The sequence below is a fragment of the Miniopterus schreibersii genome, assembly GCF_964146895.1.
Source record: "Miniopterus schreibersii genome assembly, chromosome: 17".
Taxonomy (NCBI): Eukaryota; Metazoa; Chordata; class Mammalia; order Chiroptera; family Miniopteridae; genus Miniopterus; species Miniopterus schreibersii.
The window spans coordinates 44,358,970-44,379,985 of record NC_138117.1 but is presented as its reverse complement, the minus strand read 5'-3'; the positions used below and the strand labels follow the sequence as shown (position 1 = coordinate 44,379,985).

The window sequence follows — 21,016 nt, the reverse complement described above, 5'->3', positions numbered from 1 at the left end:
CTTAGGAACCCAAAAAAACAGCCTGCACATTTTCAGAAGGGAAGGTGAAGGGGCAGGGTAGGATGTGGCCGGGCCTTTGAGTTTGGGTCTCACCTGGCAGGTTCAACTGCCGAGGCCTGAGACGTTCTGATGGTCACTTCGGAGAGTGGGAGACTTACTGCTGGAGGAAAACCACAAGACTGGAAAGAGCTCGTTCACATGTAAAGGGAAGCCAGCCAGCCTGGCTGTTGGATGTGTCTGCTGTCGTCATGATGGAGAAGGGCTGCCTTCACCCAGTCGGGTTTTCTCTGGCAGGTGCGATGGAGAGGCAGCTGGAAACGGGAGCAGAGACCCCTGTCCGTGTGTGTGGAGAAGTCAGGCTGGGCCCCAGGGAAGGGACAGCTGCAGGACAGGCACGGAGCTCACCCCAGGGCATTCCCGTGTCTTGTGATGACAGGCTCCAGGTGGGGGCTTCGGTGTTCTGTGCGTGTTTCAGGGGCTCAGTTTCCATTTCAGGCTAAAGGCAGATCAGAAAGTGCTGGAGAACGACTAGTAGAGTGAAGGTGAGCAACTACCAGGAGCGAGGGGGACAGTGCAAGGCGGCGAACTGACAGACGCGCTGCAGACTGTCCAGATTGCCTAAAAATACAGGTGTGAAAAACGTTAACTTCCAGGGCTGAGAGCCTTTTAAAAGAAAAGGTTTATTGGGCCATTTCTAGCAAGAAAAAGGAGACGGGGTGGTGGGGCGGGAGTCTAGCCGGCCCACTCCCCGCCCTCCCCGCAGCAGCGCTGGAGGAGACCACAGGTGTCGCCGCCGGGAGCTGACGGGCCCTTTAGACGAGAAGCGGGGACAGAGAGGAAGTCGCCGGGAGAGAGGCTCCGCGGGCTGCAGGCGGGGAGGTGAGCGCCGCCCCGGGAAGGAGGCTCGGCTGCGGCGCGGGCAGGGCCCGGGGGGGCAGTACACGCGCGACCGCAGCACGGGTCCGACGGCGCCCGGCCGTTCGCTCCAGGCCGTCGCAGGAAGAGCCCCAGGACGACCGCCCCGCCCCCGCCCCGCCCCGCGGCCCCGACTGGGGCAAGTCCACGGGGGACGGCTCCGGGCGCCTGCGGCGCCGAGGGGCCGCCCCGCGCCGCCCCGCGGGAGGAACGGGCCCTCCCGCGCTCCCGGCATGCCGCGCGCCGGCGCACGCGCACCGGGCTGGCGGCGGCGCCCCCTGGCGGCGAGCGCTGGGCGGCGCGGGGGCGGGGCCGGAGGCGGGGGGTTGCGCTGGTGACGGGAGGACGCGCGGCCGCGGCGCACTGGGCCGGTGGCGGCGGCGGCGGAGGACGCGGACCGGGCGGCGGCGGCGGGAGAGCCGCGGGCAGCTGACGCGCGGCGCGCGGGCTGGATGAAGGGCTGTGGCGGCGCGGCCCGCGCGCAGCCGGCTGGTGAGAGAGAGCGCGGGCGGTGGGCGGCGCGGGCCGGGAAGATGGCGGAGAGGCCGGCGCCGCGGCCCCCGCCCCGCCGCGCGAGAGTCCGGGGCCGCGGCGACCAAGGCGACCGACGGGACCGAGGCCCGGCACCACGGGGCGCGGCGCGGCGGGGCGGGGGCGCGCCAGGCGAGGGACCCGGGCGGCGCGGGACAGGTGGGCGTGAGGGGGCGTGCGGGGGGGCGTGAGTGCGGCGGGGGCCTGAGCTCTGGGCGTCGGCGCAGGTTCCCGGGAGCCGTCGGGCGGTGCGGGGCCGCCCCGCTTTGTCCGGGTCGGCGGCCGCGCGTGTGCGGGCGCGAGCCGTGGCCGCCGGACGCTGCGGGGCGGGCCTCTGCGGACGCGCGGGCTGGGGCGCGCTCGGGCGGACCCCCGCGCTGCCTCCGCCGCGGGAGCGGTGTGCGCGGAGCACGGCAGGCCGCGGTCTCGGGGGTCGGGGCGGCTTTCGTCGTGCGCGGGCGGCGCGCCGCGGGGCCGGCGGCTGTGGGCGTGTGCGGTGCGGCTCCACCCGCAGCTGCTGCGGACGCCGCGCAGCCTCACCAGCAAAAATGCGGCGCCCTCCCCTCCCCCGCCGTCCTTCTGTGTCGCGTGGTTTCCCCAAACCTCCAGTGACCTCTGCAGAAACCTGCAGTTGCCGGCTCGTGTTCCTCCCCTGGGGCAGACAATAGGAGATTTGTCTTTGAAGCCACCGAGGGGAGCTGAGCCCCGTCCGCCCCGGTGCCTCTGCAAACAGCAGGTGGCTCCCGGTCAGCGGCCCCCGCGCTCGGCGAGCCAGGTGTGTCCCTCGCTGGGGGAGGGAAGGAGATGTGATCGGAGGTGTGGCCGCGGGGCGAGGAGACTCGTTCCCGACGGCGGCCTGGCCACCTCGCTGGCCCGCCGACGCCCGCTGGCGAATGGGCGCCCGCCGGCCTCCCCGCCCGCGCTCGCCCCGTCGGCTGCCTCGCCCGCAGGCGGGAGAAGAGGGTGGGTCTGGAGTCGGACTGCCTGCCTCTGAGTCGGGACTCTTCTGTTTACTGCCTTTGCACTCAGTGCCTTTGGTTCCTATCCATAAAGTGGGAGCGCCAGTCATATTGGCCTCCTGGGGGGTGAGGACTCTAGACTGTAAACGCTTTGTGCCTGGTATATTGCACGTGTTCAAAAAAGTTAGGATGTCATCACTGCCAAGATGTGGTTTCCAGGTGCATTTGCTGTGGCCCTTAGCCTCACCCTCCGTATTTTATGTTAACTTCAAGTCTGTGGCTCCCTTTTCTTACACAGTATTTGGAGAAACAAGTCTTTATGAAGGTACACAAGGAACAAATCTTCATGTACTTAGGTAAATTATTATATAGAACTGTTTTTTAAAATGTTCTTAGGAAAATAAAGCTTCTAATGAGCCACCTAAATACTCTAGTTCTTAACTGTCCTTAGGAGTTGATAGGATTATTGTCGACAGAAATGAGATTTAGAGCAATTCTTGGATAATTCCTTGAATTAAGCTACCCAAACCGTAGTTGTTATACTTTACAGTGTTATCCTTGTAATAGAAAAGATAACTTTTTAACAAACTTTAAGTAACAGTAAGGATGTAAGCCCAGAAAGTGAGAACTTGGATTTACCGGTGCTGTAACATTCTGTCTTGCTGAGCTGTTGGAGGAAATTAGACTTAACTTGCTTCAGAGCAAGGTGGAAAATTCCCCATGTTTCCCAAGGAGATGATTCTCTTTCTCAGATCTAGGAAAAGTATCTCAGACTTACCCTAGACAGCTACATCTGGTCTCCTTCATCAGTTTGATACTAAGCCTAGGGGAAAACCCTTTCACTTTAAGTAGTCTTTTGGCACTTGTGGGTATTATGGTGAGAACGTTTACTGTCCAGAACAAATGGTAACGAAACAGCTTTTGTGTGCAAATTTTGAAATATCTCAAGATAGATTTTAAAATGTCATCCCTGCCTTCTCTTGTGAATGTGTGCTGGCATGGACTGTCCTTGAACAATTTCATAACAGTGAATACAGTGTCTTGTTAGGCTTCCTTCAGGTTCTTTGTCATTTTGGAAAAAATGTGTAGTATGTTCTCAAATGGAGGCATCTAGTTTTGCTAGCAAGACCCCTTTGCTGTGCCTTTTCACTGACTCGTCATTTGATCATTTGTTGTGGGTCTTTACATCTTCCCTCCCAGAGTTAGCTTTGTGAGTGTCCTGTTTCAGAAGCACAGCCCTGGGCCAGGCACATGCCTCTGGCAGAACTGAACTGGACTGTCTGCCTGCTTCCAGGTTCCTTCTCTTGTTGCCTTTCTTGCTCCCCGAGGTCAAGTCCATACCCTCAGCTATTGGCCTTCTCTGCTGCCTCCTGTGCCTGCCTCGCTGTGCCTTCTATCAGCCTTTGGGACTTGTCCCTGATGTTACCTGACAGCTCTGGTCTGCTCCCCGAGGTTGTGTCTGACCCTGACCCCCATCCTCTGACCACACTGTTCCACCTGCTGAGATGGACCTCTTCACCTGGGCCTACAGCCTGACTCACTCCCACTTCTGCTGTGCTCGTGTCTCAGGCTTTCTGGGACAGAGATTATGAGGATTTTGTATTTCCCTGAAATTTGAGTTTCTCAGCGGTGCCTGCCATCTTGTTCAACCCCCCAAAATGTGGTGGTGACATAAATGAATTTTATCATCATATGTCTGAGAGTTCTGATAATAGGAGTTACATCCCCACTAAACTCAGAAACTCATACTGGTCTTTGACACAGTTTGTATGTTGTGAAAGGAGCTTATTGGCCAGTATTATGCTCCTTCGGGTGGAATTTTTCTTGCTTCAACATTTGGTGTGGGCTTTTCCTACTTTCTTTGAAGTCTTTGGGAAAACCATACTATTCAGTATTAGGAATGTTTTTCAATACAGTGTTTCCTAAGTATCATTAATTCAGTACTTTTTTATTAAAAAATGTTTTTATTGATTTTTAGAGAGAGGAAGGGAGAGGGATAGAGATAGAAACACTGATGAGAGAAACATCATTGATCAGCTGCCTCCTGCATGCCCCCTACTTGGGATTGAGCCTGCAACCCGGGTATGTGCCCTGACTGGGAATCAAACCTTGATCTCCTGGATCCTAGGTCAATGCTCAACTGCTGAGCCACGCTGGCCGGGCTGTTCAGTACTTTTTAACTGAACATCTAATCTATGCTCAATTAGCTGTGTGTATATCGTAGTGCCACAGATATATGGTGCACTGTCTTTGAAGGATCTTGAAAAGGAGAAAGTCTGTTAAGGCTATGAGCCCTTCAAACAGTGCTCCAGACCAGTGTCTGTATACACTACAGGCACTGGCAGGCCCCCTGCCTGTCTTTATAAATAATATTTTATTGAAACATAGCCACCCTCTTTCATTTTTGTATTGTTTGTGACTGCTTTGGCAGAACTGACTATTGTCCACAAAGCCTAAACTATTTACTGTGTGGTCCATTTACAGAAAAAGTCTCTCGAAGTTCAGAGGGGAAATGATTATGGGGGGGCTGTAGCATTAGGGAAGGCTTCACCGAAGGGATGGTCTTTGAGCTGAACCTCGCTCAGTAGGAGGTGAGTGGGAGGGAAGGAGTTAGGACACTGCAGTGCCAAAGAAGGTGTTTCACGTGTTGGAGCAAAGGTAAGAAGGTGGGTTATGTGTGATTTGTGGCAGTTAGAAGGTTGTGTAAAGAGAAAGAGGAATAAGGGTGGTAACGTGAGCATCTCTGAATTCAGGTGAAAGACTTTAGGTTGTTCTCAAGCTAATAGGGAAACACTCAGGTCTGTGAGCAGGGGAAGTCCTGACAAAGTGGTTTATGAACATTTAACTGACAGCAGTGTGTAGGACCACTGGAGAAGGAAGAGATTTGATTCAGGGAGGTTATGGGACAGCTTTCTCTGAGGAAGGCTGAGGTAACACATTACCCCAACATTTCAGTGTCTTACAACAACAGAGGTGTATTTCTTGCTCACATTTCACTTCCTTGTGGCTTTTCCCTGAGGGTCCATTCCTGGACCTGGGGCCAGCCCTTGTTTGGATCATACTCTTCTTATGGCAAAGAATGGCAGAAACAGTGTCTCTTCAAGCTCCAGCTGACGGCTCAGGTTTCAAGGGCCAAAGCAGGTCACCTGCCCTAGTCCACGATGGGGAGGAGATGGATGCTCTTTCCATAGAGGGAGCAGGAAGTCCCATGGCCAGGGGCAGTATGGAAGATGGGCGGCCCTGTTGTGAGGAAGGGCTGAGCAAATAATTGGAGACAACCCTGTGGACCCCTCCTCCCACCCCACCCCAGAGGAAACAAGCCTGATCCATGCTCTTAGCTGTCTCACCAGCTGAAGGTGCCAGCCAGACTCCTCTCTCAGCCTGGGACACAGGAGCCAGCCCCCCTTTGCGGAAGCCCCTCCGGCTCCTCAGACCCTGTGCTCTTCACTTCTGGCATTGGGTGCTTTGGGACCGGCATCTACTTGGTTGCTATGTGCAAGCTTGGCATCCTGACTGCCACATCCCGTTGCTCCGGGTCTTGCTCGTTGTATCTCCTAAGTAGTTACCAAACCTATTGTTCCTTTGTCACCAGGGCCACCAGTCAAGCAAGGGCTGTGCCATGTCCCTTCTGCATTATGGCTGTGCCTCCTGGGTGGGCTCCCTCCCCTTTGTCTTCCACAGAGCTGTGCAGGGGTGTGTGCAGAGTAGTGGTTCTTATTCAGGGGCGATTTGTCTAGAACATTGGTAGTTGTCCCAATTGGGAGGGGTCCCAACTGAGAGGGGTGCCACTGGCATTGACTGTGAGGCCAGAGGTGCTATTCAACATCCTTCGGTGCCCAGGAAGGCCCCATGGTCAGTATGCTGGACCAAGGAGCAGGCCCAGTGTGTGTCCTGCAGGTCGCTGCCCTGCCCGGCCCTCTTCCCTGGCTCCCTGTGCCTCCTAGACAGCTCTCCAAGGCCCTGCATGCCCTGACTCACTCACACTCTGCTGTCCAGTGACAGTAGCCAAGTGCCACCAAGCCAAGCCCTGCTCTGTGTTTCCTCCTCCCCACAGAAAAAGCAACGCTCAGGGGGCCCCTTCAGCTCCTTTGACCCTCCCTGGGGCCTGTACCAGCAGGAGCCCGTCCTGGTCCCTCAACCCAGAAGTTTTGCCTCCCAGGGTGCTCATAGCCATGCCTGTGGTCACCGCACAGCCACCAGACTTCTCCCCACTGCTGGGAAGTCCCTGAGGGCCACTGACATGTCTGTATTCTCAGTGTCTCCTTGAAACATTTTCTTAGCATCAATAAAGGGTGGTAGACTGGAGCTGGAGTCACCCCAGAGAAGGGTTGGCAGCAGCAGGAGCCATTCCTTCATTCATGTTCCCTAAGCTTGCTGCTTCCAAGTACCCTGGCCTCTTTTTTATAATTTATTGATTTTAGAGAGAGAGGGGAGGAGAGAGACTGACAGAAACATCAGTTTGTTGCTCTACTTATTGATGCATCGTTGGTTGATTCTTGTATGTGCCCTGACCGGGGATCCAACCCGCAACCTTGGTGTATCGGGACAACACTGTAACCAGCCGAGCTACCAGTCAGGGCTACCCAGGCCTCTTATTCTCATCTCGCTCCTAAGTATAATTTTTTACTCTCATATATACTCTTTATTTTTGCTTTCTAAAAAGTTTAAAAAAATTTTTGTATACATAATATATTCAGGATTTGGAAGCAGAGAATGTATGACCTCCTTCCTGTCAATGGCCTGGGAGCCTGGTCCCCAGGAGGCACCCACTGTATCTCCTTCTGAGATACTTTGTAACTATGCAAGCAAATGTGTATATGTATTCTTTTTTTCTACCCTTTTCAGAAAGTTTCTGAACCTTTTTTTTTTTAATCCTCACTGGAGGACATGCGGAGGGAGGGGGAGAGAGGGAGGGGGATTGGTTGCCTTCCATACGCGCCCCGACCTGGGATCCAACGTGAAACCAGGCATGTGCCCTGACCTAGAATGGAACCGGCAACCTTTTGGAGCATGGATGATGCTCAGCTAACAGCCACTCTGGCTGGGCTGAACCTTGCCTTTTTAAACTATGTTTGTGAAGCCATTCCATGTGACTACATCATCTGGTTCATTCTTTTCCATGGCTGCGTCATGTTTGGCTGTATGGAGGTGCTATAACTTAACTAGCCCCTTCTGGTGAATATCATATTTTGTGCAGTTACAAATAAGGCTGCTTGTACAGTGTTTTTGCTAGCATGTGAATGTACCTGTTGGACCCATCCCTAGAAATGGTGCCTCTCTCTTTTTTTTAATTCTCACCCGAGTATATGTTTTCATTGATTTTTAGAGAGAGGGGAAGAGAGAGAGAAAACCATCAATCAGTTGCCTCTCATACATTTCCTGAATGGGTATTGAGCCCACAACCTAGGTATGTGCCCTGACCAGGAATCGAACACGCCATCTTTTGGTGTACGGCACGGCACTCCAAGCAGCTGAGCACCTGGCCAGGGCTTGGTGCCTCTTTAAACACTGTTTATTGTGTTAGATCACATTTCCTTCTTGTTTCTTGGTGTCTGACTTACTTATTTCTCCCAATTATCTATTTATATTTAAAATGATATTGTATGATCAGGTTATATGAGTTTCTCACTGGAAATTGGCTCACCTGTCACATGTTCTTATGGGGAAGAGTGGGTAGGAAAACATCCACACCAGTGTTCATAGCAGCAGTATGCACAAGAGCCGAAATGTGGATACAACCCAAATGCCTAACAAATGAGTAGACAACATGTGGTCTATCCATGCAATGGAATATTATTTGGCAATAAAAAGAAGTGTAAAGTACTGATTCATACTACAACATGGATGAACCTTGAAACATGCTGAGTGAAAGAAACCAGATATAAAAGTCGACGTATTGTATGGTTTTGTTCGTATGAAATGTCCTGAATGGGCAAATCCATAAAGACAGAGAGTAGATTAGTGGGCCTGGAGGGTGGCAACTAAGGGGTCTGGGTTTTATTTTTGGGTAATGAAAATATCCTAAAATTGATTGCGATGAAGGTTGTGCATATACTGAATACTTTAGATTGTGCATTCTAAAGGGGTAAATTGTATGGCATGTGAATTAGATCTCAGTGAAGCTGTTAAACAAATGACTAGGATTTTTCAGAAGGGAGGATTCCAAGGTGGGGGCCTACAGAAGGCCTTGGTGTTAACGCAGTCCTGGGGTGGTGGCAAGAAGTCCAGTGGGCAGTGGGGGAGTGAGGCACTGGGTCCCTGATCAGTTTCTGAGATGCTGGGTGTGGCTGATGAAATACTGGTCCCTGTGCAGAAGATGAGCTGGACTGACTCAGTCCTGACTCGGGCGATTGACCACCTGAGCCTCAGCTGTGTCTGTGGATTAGAGTATATCTGTCTTGTTTATTTTCTATGGGTGTTGTAAAGCTGAAGCAAGACTGTGTTTCAGGTGATCCTGTGAAATACTGAGTGTTATATGTGTATAAAGTTTTAAAACATTAATTTTCACACTGAGAAGCCAACAGTCAGCAGAGCACGTTTTCTATCCTCTTGCAGCCTGGTTGAAGAGGAGACAAACCCTGAGTGTAGACAGCTGCAGTATGAACAGCACTGGTGTGTGAACAGGAGAATCACCTGCTCACAGTCGTCGCTGGCAGATGGGTGCCGGGGCCTGGGTGGATCTGAGCCTGTCTGTCTGCCCTGCTGCTTCGCTCTGTCTGCACCTTCCTTGCAGCTGCTCTAGGCCCAGCACTAGTCGGCATGGCTGGTGCTCCCTTCATCACTGGGCTTCACAGCAGTGGTGTCCCTGAGACACTGGCTGTAGTTTTCTGTTATGGTCCCTCCAGCCGTCTCCTTGGACTTCTGTGTGGCCAGCACATTCTTCCTGGCAGTTAGGCTGGTGATGAGCAGAGACAGTGTCCGTCCCCACCCACAGTCTCGCGTTATTTGTGCATCAGGCCACATGTATCACTAGTAAAGGGAAGGCTGCTTCTAGACACCGGATATTGTTTTTTCTGTTTAATTGCAGTGTTGGCCTTTTATATTCAAAATCCGGCTGTGCTAGTAGGATTCCTACTTCTTCTGACTCAAGCCCAAGAAGTAGTAGCTTCCTTGTCGTGCAGCCTTCTTTCAAGGCTGCTCGGGTCCTGGACGGGGTTGCTCAGGGGTAGAATGGAGCCCTCCTCCATTGGTTTGGCAGGACTGGACATCTGCTCTGTGTTTGCCAGCCCTCCTGCATTCATCAGGCTGTCACCTGCTGTGTGCCAGCCTCTTGCCACTCAGGTGTCCTGACATGGAGACAGGCGAGGCCCAGAGTGGATTGTGATAACCTCATGTGGACAGCAGGGGTGGAGGCGTGCGTGGGGTCTTGGGAAGACCCATAGGTGGCTGCTAGCCCCCGTTGGGGTGTGGAGTTTAGGTGGGCTTTCTGGAGGAGGGAGTGTGTCATCTAGAAAGGAGGGGCATCTGTGACTGAGTCTTCAAGGGTATTCACCAGGCAGAGGAACACTGCGTGGGAGGCAGGAACGGCCATTGCGTGGCGGAGCTTCCTGCAACACTTGGTGCTGGGGTATCCAGTGAGGCAGGGATGGGTAGGGCGGAGATCATCGGGTAAGTGCAAGGCTGAAGGGAGTAGCCTAGTGTCCCGCCTGCCATCATGGCTGGTGATGCCATGATGCCCATGAGCCCAGAGAGCGATACTGTGAGAGTCCTGTACCAGGCCCTCCGGGCCCCTTCTTTTCCAGGACACATCAGGGCTAATGAGGGCTTACGTGAAGATACCGTTTACTTGATCTGGTGGTTTTTTTTTTTTTCAGAGGAAGGGAGAGATAGAAACATCAATGATGAGAGAGTCATTAATCAGCTGCCTCCTGCATGGTCCCTACTGGGCATCGAGCCTGAAACCCCAGGCATGTGGCCCGACGGGGAATCAAACTGTGATCTCCTGGTTCATAAGTCAGTGCTCAGCCACTGAGCCACACCAGCCAGGCTGTTCTATTTTCAATGATAGCATAAATCATTTGCAAGAGCCTGGCTGGGAAATGCTGTGGGCAGGGGCTCCATCAGCATCCCTCAAGCCCTGTTTGGTGGCCCCAATGCAGGGCGTACCTCACAGTAACCATGGAGTCCTTACAGAGCACTTCGTCTGAGTGGACACTGTGCTTGTTGACCCTACACTACCTGCCTCCCTAGCGAGCCAGCGAGAGACAAGAAAGACAAGGGCTGGTCAGGTGTCCTGTGGGAGGAGGGAGTGTGCCTTCAGCATTGTTGGAATGTGATTGGGTGGTTATACTTCCCAGTCATCCATCCCTTGGAGTGCTGTGTGGAGGTGCTGGGGCCAGTCTGCAGGGTGGGACGGCTGCCCCCTAAAGCAGAGTTGGGAGTGACAGACAAGCAGCAGGGCCCTCAGGGTGGGAGCCTAGGGCAAGGCAGGCTGAGTGTCAGGAGGAGACAGAAATATGGAAACAGGTTCAGGTGTAGCAGGTGTCAGAATTCCACTTCTTATGGCAGAATCATGTTTCATCCTATGACTCCACCAGATTTAGAGCCAAGCTTCCAACAGGCACAGGCCATTCTGCAGGAAGTGTGGGCTGTGCAGGGAGATAGGGCAGGGCATTGCGAAGAAAGGAGCATAGAACAGAATGAGCACCTCACAGCAGAAATGAGACTCTATTCGCAGATGGATGAAGTGGATGCCATCACCCAAAATAAGAACAGAAATACAGGTGAAAAATAGGGGGAAAGGGAACAGCAGAGGCTGGTCTGGGAGGTTCAGAGAGGTGGCCCAGCAGCTAGAGAAGGAAAGGAGCCCAGCAGGGGGGACGGGGCTGTAGTCACCACACGGCAGGGGGACCTGGGAGCACTGTCTAGATTGACAAGTACACTCCGTGGAGCCACAGCCAAGTCATCCCTCAGCTGTCAAATAGAATAAAGGTGTTTTCAAAATTTACCTCCCACCTAGCTTTTTTCAGGAAAAAAGAAGAAATGGGAGCCAGGAAAAGGCTGGCATGGAAGGGGAAGTGATGCCCCCAAGAGCAGAAGTCAGAGCACCGGGCACCTCTGGAACCACCCCTCCAGTGGCTGCCCGGGAGGCCTGTGCCCTCTGTTAACCACCTCCACCTTTGTCCAGCCTCAAGTCACCTTGGCTGTCCCCTCCAGCCCACTTGCTCACTGCTTGTATGCTAGTGGCCACCTGAGTGGCCAGACCCAGTGAGGATGGATATCTGGACTTCTCTGTGGACCTAGGAAGACAGTTTTTGTTGAGCCCAGTTTTCTAGACTGCATTCAAAATAGATGGGCTGCTCAAGTGTAGCTTTCAGAGTGTTGGTGGGAAGAAGGGTCACCAACAAGGGTGGTGAGAGCTTGGCCGGGCAGTTTCTGGGCCATGTCCATGCGGGGGACACACGACACTCCGCTGTTTTCTCCAGCAGGCCGTGGGCTGTCAGAGCTGCAGCTCACGTCTCTCAGTGAAAGTATTCTGGAGTTTTCAGCTAAAATCAGACTCTGTACCCACCATGGTTGCCCTTGCCACCATGTGGTGGTGTCTTCCTGCACCAGCTCAGACTTTCAGTGCACACCTGCTGCACATTTTCACAGCTTAAAACAGCCAGCTCTTGACCTGTTCACCGGGCTACCACCCTGCTGTCCCTATACCCGCCTCCTGCCTGCTCCCTTGAGCCCATCCCCCACTTCCTGTCTCCAGACCACCAGCACCCTCTCCTCCCCTCAAGTCATCTCTGCTAGTTCATGTCACCCTGGCTTGCTGCCCGTTCCCCTCTCCTGCTTGTAAACATACTGATTAGGAAAAGCGGAATTTCTGTTACATGTTGATTTCTTCTAAACCTGTATCCAAAACTCAGACCTTTTCCAGCACCACCGAGGAGCATGGCCACAGGCTTGCTGTTGGAAATGCAGAGGGAGTGCCTGTGACAGTGTCCCCACAACAGGCTGGCCCAGCCCACCCTAGTGCTCTGTCCCTCCAGTCTTCCTTGTGCCTGCCACCGGGGTGGTCACCTGTTAGGGGCTGCGCATGGGGTGCAGTGAAAGGGGAGACTCCATTACACAACACACCACACAGATGCAGGACGCTGCAGCTATGTCACAGATGACACACATACTTTGAGCCAAGACTCCATCCAGCAGCTACTGAGGAGTGAACCGATGCATCTTGGGAGGGTGCCTGACTTCGAGGGTCAGGGGAGTGCGGTTGAGATCTGGAGGAACAGACGTGCTGCCCATAGTCTAACAGTGGGGCACTGAGGTGCAAGGAAGTGGGGCTCCCTGTGTACCATGCTGGGAGCTGGGGTTAGAGAGAATGGGACAGCACTTACCTAGAAGATTGGTCTGTATCCTCAGGGCGGAATTGGAGACTCCCACTTGCCCTCCCCACCCCTTACACAGCAGCTGAAATCCCCCCCCCTTCCTGATGATTACCACCTGTGGCCCAGCTTTAGCGATAAGGGACCCTTTGTCCCCTAAGTGGCTCCTTCCTGAGGGACCGGCTTCAGGGACAGCAGATCCAATGCCCGGTGGCGGGTCTCCTCCCCATTTTATTTCCACTTCCTCACGTGTTTTCAAGAAACTTCTCCCCACTGGGAACAAAGTGGCCCGAAAGCTCGTGCTTTCAGCAGGCAGGGTTGTTTTGCCACCTTGGTGCTGTGCCCATCTTGGTGGGGGTGGGTGGGTAGGGGCCACTCAAATACCTGGACAGCCCTAGGGAAAGGGGTCTCTAGAGGAGGGGAGGGGAGGGGAGGGGACAGAAGCTTAGACAGGTGGGTCCCCAGCCCTTGAGGTGCTGGCTGGGCCCAGTGGCAGCAGCGGGAGCTTCAGAGCACCAGTTCAGACATTGGTCTATTAAAAATGGGACCTAGGGATTCTGCCTCGTAAGCCCCATTTTCTGTCTTGGGAGGTGAGGACAGACAGCTGCCACTTCCTCGGGCGTGGAAAGGAAATGGGATGGCGTTTGTACAGCTCTTGCAAGTGTTCTACTGTATACAGTAGGTGTTACAGGTCGTCGTGGAGCTGGCGTGTCTCCATAGGTTCTCTGAAGGGGAAGGGGCTGTGCTCCAGGCCAAGCTGTGTGTGGTGAATGTCACGCTAGCTGCCCCTCCCTGTTTGTGTAGCTATTTACCGAGTGATTACTATTACACATATTGAAGGCTGTCTCCTGATTTATTCTCCAGTCACTGGACAGGGCCATCGTACACTGCACGTCAAGTACAGACCCCCTGCTGTGCACATGGCCAGCTTGACGTTCCCTGCCCTGTGCAGTGCTGTGGTCAGCAGGCCAGGCCGGTGCTGGAGAGACTTCGTGGAGCTCTGTGTGGCCGGCAGGGTCTGGGCTCCAGTGGATCAAGCAGCTGCAGCCTCACCTGTTCATAACATGTGGCTGGCTATCAGCCTTCTGGCCCCTGCAGCTGCTGGCTTTGGGAGCACCTCATCCACATCCCTCCTTTTTCCCTTCAGCAGGCTGCCTTAGGGTGACTCTGTCCTGCTTCTCTGCTGGCCTGTGCACCCTGCACAGAGACAGGCTGGACAGCCCATCCTTGGACATTTGTTGAGAACTCAGGTTAGAACATGGTATGTGGTCAGTGTTCAGGAACGTCCCGTGGATGGTAGGAAAGGATCCGAGCCCTGTGTGCCCATGAGATGAAGCCTGGTTAGCCGAGCCCTCTTTTGTCCTAGAGGTTCTGTCCCGCGCTCACCTCCTGGGATGTGGGACAGCCTGTTTGTAGCAGCGCCTCTGCCGGACATTCATGGAGCTGCACCAGTTTTCTCGTCAGTGTAGCTTCACCCTTCTTGACTTTCTTTTTTTTTCTCCTCTCCTAGATTGGGATTCATTCGCTGGGCTTCCATAGTGGCTGCTCTGGATGTTTTAACACACAGAATTCACTTATCAGAATCTAAACTTAACCATTATTTTTACTGTTCTCCATACAATTCAGAGACCTTAGAACACTGTGAGTGTGGTGATTTCCATCTGCCCTAGGCCTGACCCCTCGGTGCCCCACCTCATCCCTGGTTCAGCTGGTGCCTGTGGCCTCCGCCCTGGTCTGTCGGGCTTTCTGTCCTCCACTGCTGCTTTCAAGCTGCACCGATCCTCCAGGTCTGCTGCTGGCCAGGCCCTCAGATGCACGTTACTGGTTTTCCTTAGTGTTTGCCCTCTGAGGTTCTGAACTATCTTCCCAACTCATCAATAGACATAACATTTTTTGAAAATAGTTTAAAACTCTCATATTGTTTATTCTTTCTTAGAGGGCTGGTCAAAGCTATGTCATCATTATTGTGACAGAAGTGGACCTGTTTACACCCATGGGTTTGTCTCCAGCAGGTGCTGCAAGCCAACACTGCTGCTCCCAGTCCTCCCTGCATCTGGCCACGCTCGGCCCTTCCTAGAAGTTGCTGGCCTTTCTGTTACTGGGACTTGGAAGAAAAAAAGCCTGTGACAGACAGAGTTGGTGAAATGTTTCTTGGATTTATCAAGAGTTTTGAGGAAACTCTGGCAACTAACTGGAAGGGACTCCCCCAGAGGCAGTGGAAGCCCCTCACAGACCATTGCTGACAGAGGGTGCAGCCCCCCGAGGCCCTGCTGTGCCCAGAATCCTGTGCAGACCCAGCAGTCCCTGACCCGGCTTGTTTTCAGGTTACATACTCTTCCTGATGTTTTTCTAAAAAATGTATCTTTATTTTCAGAGAGAGGAAGGGAAAGGGAGAGAGATAGAAACATCAAAGATGAGAGAGAGTTGCGGGATCGAGCCCACAACCCGGGCATGTGCCCTGACCGGGAATTGAACTGCGATCTCCTGGATCATAGGTCGATGCTCAACCACTGAGCAACACTGGCTGGGCTTCCTGACGTGACGTTTTTCTGCTCTGCTTTCTATTGGATTAAAAGTTTGTTTTATTTTCACTGGTGTTGATGAACATTTCATGGTAAGGCCCCAAGCGAAGCCTCTGTTCTCTGTAACCACTCATCAAATTGACCTGCCTATGTGGTTTTCATTAAAAATGTCCTTTTATGCTTTTTATTTAAAACACTGTATTAAATTGAGTGGAGTGGCAATAGTTAATATGAACATATAGGTTTCAGGTGTGGGTTTCTATGTTACAAGATCTGTATATTGCTCTGTGTGCCCTCCACCCAAAGCCATATCTTCTCCCATCACCATATATTAAGACCCCTTCACCCCCCACCCCCTTCCCTCTGGCAGCCACCACACTGCTCTTTGTGTCCACCATTTTCAGTTTTATATCCCACATATGAGTGAAATCGTATGGTTCTTAGCTTTTCCTGACCGACTTATTTCCCTGAGCATAATATTCTCGAGGTCCATCCATGTTGTGGCAAATGGCAGCATCTCACCCTTTCCACGGCTGAGTAGTGTCCATCGTGTGCATGTCCCACATCTTCTTTGTCCAGTCCTCTATCGCAGGACACTTTGGTTGTCTCCACGTCTTGGCCACCATGAATAATACTGCAGTGAAAGTGGGGGTGCATATATCTTCGCGAATACGTGTTTTCGTTGTTCCAGTATACACCCAGGAGAGGGATGGCTGGGTCGTATGGTAGCTCTATTCTTAACTTGTTGAGGAATCGCCAGGCTGCTGTCCACAGTGGTTGTGCCAGTCTGCATTCCCACGAGCAGTGAGGGAGGGCTCCCTTCTCTCCACAACTCCTCCAGCACATTATTGCTCGTCTTGTTGATAACAGCAACTCTAACAGTGCGAGGTGGTATCTCACGGCAGTTTTTGTATTTCCCTAATAGCTAGTGAGGTTGCACATCTTTTCATATCTGTTGGCTGTTCGTATGTCTTCCTGGGAGAGGTGTCTGCTCAGGTCCTCTGCCCACTGTTTGGGTTGTTTGGTGTTGAGTTTTATGAGTTTATATATTTTGGAAATTAAACCTTTGTGGGAGCTACTGTTTGAAAACACCATCTCCCATCTGGTTGGCTGCCTCTCTGTTTTGTTGTAAGTTTCTTTTGCTGTGCAGCTTTTTAGTTTGATACAGTCCCATTCACTTATTTTTGCCTTTACTTCCCTCGCTTTTGGGGTCAAGCTCATAAAATGTTCCCTAAAACCAAGGTTCATAAGTTTGGTACCTATATTTCTTCTATGTAACTTACTGTTTCAGGTCTCACATTTAGGTCTTTGATTCATTTTGAGTTAAATGTTTTTGTACATGAGGACAAACTGTAATCCAGTTTTATTCTTTTGCATATAGCTTTCCAGTTTTCCCAGCACCATTCATTTATTTATTTTTTATGTATTTATTTTTTTAAATTTAGCTTTATTGTTGAAAGTATTACAGGTGTCCCATTTTTCCCCCCATTGACCCCCTCCATCTCGCTCCCACCGCCTCCCCAAGTCTTCACCCCATTATAGTCTGTGTCCATAGATTATGCATATATGCATATAACTTCTTTGGTTAAGCTTTCCCCACTCACCCTCCTTCCCTGTGAGAACAGTCTGTTACATGCTTCAATATCTCTGAATCTATTTAGTTTGTCAGTTTCTTTTATTCATTACCTTCTACTTAAAGAAGACCCATCAACATTTCATATTGTACCAGCTTGGTGCTGATGAACTCCTTTAACTTTTTCTTATCTGTGAAGGTCTTTATCTGACCCTCAGTTCTAAATGACAGCTTTCCTGGGTAGAGTCATCTTGTTTGTAGGTTCTTGCTTTTCATAACTTTGAATCAATTTCTTGCCACTCCCTTCTGGCCTACAAGGTTTCTCTTGAGAAATCAGCTGACAGTCGTATGGGAGCTTCCTTGTAGGTAACTAACTGCTTTTCTCTTGCTGCTTTAAGATTCTCTCTTTGTCTTTAACCTTTGGCATTTTAATTATGATGTGTCTTGCTGTGGGCCTCTTTGGGTTGGTCTTGTTTGGGACTCTCTCTGCATCCTGGACTTGTAAGTCGATTTCTTTCCCCAGATAGGGGAAGTTCTCTGTAATTATTTTTTCAAATAGGTTTTCACTTTCTTGCTCTCTTTCTTCTCCTTCTAGCATCCCCCACAATGCAAATGTTGGGACGCTTAAAGTTGTCCCAGACACTCCTCACACTATCTTCATATTTCTAGATTCTTTTTTCTTCTTGCTCTTCTGGTTGGGTGTTTTTTGTTTCCTCATGTTCCAAATTGCTAATTTGATTCTCAGCTTCCTCTCCTCTACTGTTGATTCCCTGTAAATTATTCTTTATTTCAGTTTGTGTGGCATTCATTTCTGACTGGTTCTTTATTATGTCATTGATGATATCACTAGTTTCCTTAATAGTTGTACTAAGATCCTTGAGCATCCTTATAACCATAATTCTGAACTCTGTATCTAGTAGCTTGCTTTGCTCCATTTCATTTAGTTCTTTTTCTGATTTCTTCTGTTTTTTCCTTTGGGATATGTTTCTTTAGTCTCCACATTTTGGCTGCTTCCAGGTGTTTGTTTCTTTGTATGAGGTAGAACTGCTATGTCTCCTGGAATTTGTAGAGTGGCTTTGTGTAGTAGGTGTCCTGTAGAGCCCCTTGAGTGTCACTCATGGATATGGTAGGGTTGTAATCCAGTGTGGTCAAAGCTGACCACCAGGTGCACTGTCTCTGGGGTCTCCTGGGAGGTACAAAGTCAGCCTCTGCCTGTGCCCTGCCCAAGGCTACCCAGCATGAGCTACACAGCAGTCAGTAGATGACTACTACCTGTGCTGGGCTTAGAGGTGTCCAGGAGAGGCCAAGCTATGAACCAATGCAGGCTGCCATAAGTGCCAGTCCTGGGGCCACTTATCAAAATGTATGGGGCACGCTAAGGCCAGCTGCTGCTTGTTTGAGAGATTTTAGGAAAGTCCTAAGCATGAGGCTAGAGAGGCTACTTGCATATAAAAGCCACTGGAAATGGCTTGGATGAGCTTGCAGGTAGGGAGGGGCGAGGTCTCCAGGAATCAACAGGGTGGGGCCAAAGGTGTAAGTCAAGTTGATGGAGATTCCAAGAAGGTGCCTGCCTGCCAGCTCTGTGCGGGGAGGGCTTGCCTAAGGAGCAATGACCTCTGCCAGCTCTTCTGTCTGGGAGAAAGCTGCCCCTCCAGCTCTCTTCCTGAATCCAAGCAAGGTAGTTCCTCCCCAGATGTCCCAGGTTCCTTTCAATATGCTGCCCAGTGGTGGACCTCAGAGGGACTGTATCTGAGTCTGTGCACCAGCCCTTTAAGAGGAACTGCACGGGACTGCCACAGCCTTCGTGTCCCTCAGCCACAGTCCCCGCTGGTTTTTACAGACTGAAGTTGTGGGACTTCTTTTCCCAGCACTGGAACCCTGGACTGGGGCGACTGATGTCGGAGTGAGACCCCTCGCACCTCTGGGAAACCTCCAGTGCTGAGATATCCCGCCAGGTTTTAAACTGTGGCACCAGGTGTGGGACCATGGCCACGTCTCTGCAATTCAGCCCTGATTCTGCACCCCGTCTCCACCCCTCCTATGGGTCTCGATGCTTCTTCAGTTCCTTCACTGTAGGACTTCTGTTCAGCTAGATTTCAGGAGGTTCTGAATGATGGTTCTGTATTTTAGTTGTAATTTTGATATGGTTGTGTGAGGCGGCAGGTACCGCGGTTTCCTACACCGCCATCTTGTCTCTCCCCCAGCACCATTTATTGAAGAAACAATCTTTACTCCATTGTGTGTTTCTGGCTCCTTTGTCGAAAATTACCTGCCCATGTACATGTGGTTTTATATCTGGCCTCTCTATTCTGTCCCACTGATCCTTGTGTCTGTTTCTGTGCCAATACTATGCTGTTTTGATTATTGTAGCTCTGTAGTATAATTTGAAGTCAGGTAGTGTGATATCTCCAGCTTCATTCTTTTTTCTCAGGGTTGCTTTGGCTATTCGGGGTCTTTTGTGGTTCCCTACAAATCTGATGGTTTCTCGTTCAATTTCTTTAAAAAGCGACATTGAGATTTTGATGGGGATGCATTAAATCTGTGTATTGCTTTGGGTAATATGGTCATTTTAGCCATGTTGATTCTTCCAATCCATGAACATGGGGTATTTTCCCATTTTGCTATGTCTTTTTCAGTCTCTTTCAATAATGCTTTGTGATTTTCAGCATATAGATCTTTCATGTTCTTTGTTAAGTTTATTCCTAGGTAAGTTTTTGTTGTTGTTGCAGTTGGGAAAGGAATTTTTTTTTTTTTTCATTTCTTTTTCTGAAGTTTTGTTGTTAGTATACAGGAAAGCAATGGGTTTTTGTACATTGATTTTGTATCCTGTAACTTTACTATATTTGTTTATTGTTTCTGATAGTTTTTTTGGTGGAGTCTTTAGGGTTTTCCATATACAGAACCATGTCATCTGCAAAAAGTGACAGTTTTACTTCTTCCTTCCCTATTGGATGCCTTTAATTTCTTTCTCTTGCCTGATTGCTTTGGCTGGGACTTCCAGAACTATGTTGAATAAGTGGTGAGAGTGGACATCCTTGTCTTGTTCCTGATTCTAGAGGAAAAGCTTTCAGTTTTTCACATTGAGTATGAGGGATTATCATATATGGCCTTTACTTTGATAAGATAGTATCCTCCTATTCCCATTTTATTGAGTGTGTTCATCATAAATGAATGTTCCATCTTATCAAATGCTTTTTCTGCATCTCTTGATAAGATTATATGATTTTTACCCTTTCTTTTGTTAGTGTGATATATTACATTGGCCAATTTATATATGCTGAACCATCCTTGTGCACCTGGGATGACCCCCACTTGATCATGATGTATTATTTTTGATGTACTGCTGCATTCGATTTGCTAGTATTTTGTTTAGGATTTTTGCATCTGGATTCATCAGAGATATTGGTCTGTAGTTTTGTTTTTTTTGTGGTGTCCTTGTCAGGTTTTGGTATCAGGGTTATATTGGCCTCATAAAATGTGTTAGGAAGTATCACCTCTTCAATCTTTTGGAAGAATTTGAGATGGATAGGTATCAAATCTTCTTTGAACCTTTGGTAGAATTCACTGGTAAAGCCATGTGGTCCTAGACTTTTCTTTTTTGGGAGGTTTTTGATGGTGGTTTCAATTTCCTCGCTGCTGATCAGTCTTTAGATTTTCCAATTCTTCATGATTTAGTCTAGGAAGGTAAATATTTCTAGGAACTTATCCATTTCTTCTAGGTTATTGAAGTTGGTAGCATATAGTCTTTCATGATATTCTAGTATGATCCTTTGTGTATTTGTGACTTCTGTGGTGACTTCTCTTTCATTTCTGATTTTGTTTATATGAGTCTTTCCCCCTTTCCCCTTAGTGAGTCTAGCCAGGGGGTTGTCAATGTTATTCATCTTTTCAAAGAACCAGCTCTTTGTTTTATTAATTTTTTTTTTTTAATATATCTTTATTGATTTCAGAGGGAGGAAAGGAGAGGGGGAGAGAGAGAGATAGAAACATCAATGATGAGAGAGTCATTGATTGGCTGCCTCCTGCACACCCTCGGCTGGGGATCAAGCCCGCAACCCGGGCATGTGCCCTGACCAGGAATCGAACCCTGATTGCCTGTATCCTAGGTTGATGCTCAACCGCTGAGCCACGCCCGGCCGGGCTGTTTTATTAATTTTTGTATAGTCGTTTTGTTCTCTATTTCATTCAGTGCTGCTCTAA

The 21,016-nt window shown here is 50.4% G+C and overlaps 1 protein-coding gene across 4 annotated transcripts in view; it reads left to right on the top strand.

Moving 5' to 3' along the window:
* Positions 1 to 1,264: 1,264 nt before the first annotated feature.
* Positions 1,265 to 21,016, top strand: part of ARHGAP39 (Rho GTPase activating protein 39) — a 74,592-nt gene continuing 54,840 nt past the window's right edge. For all 4 annotated transcript variants that reach the window (XM_081116833.1, XM_081116831.1, XM_081116832.1 and 1 more), the window contains exon 1: positions 1,265 to 1,407. The gene's annotated coding sequence lies outside the window, so the exon portion shown is untranslated. The remainder of the gene's footprint in view (positions 1,408 to 21,016) is intronic.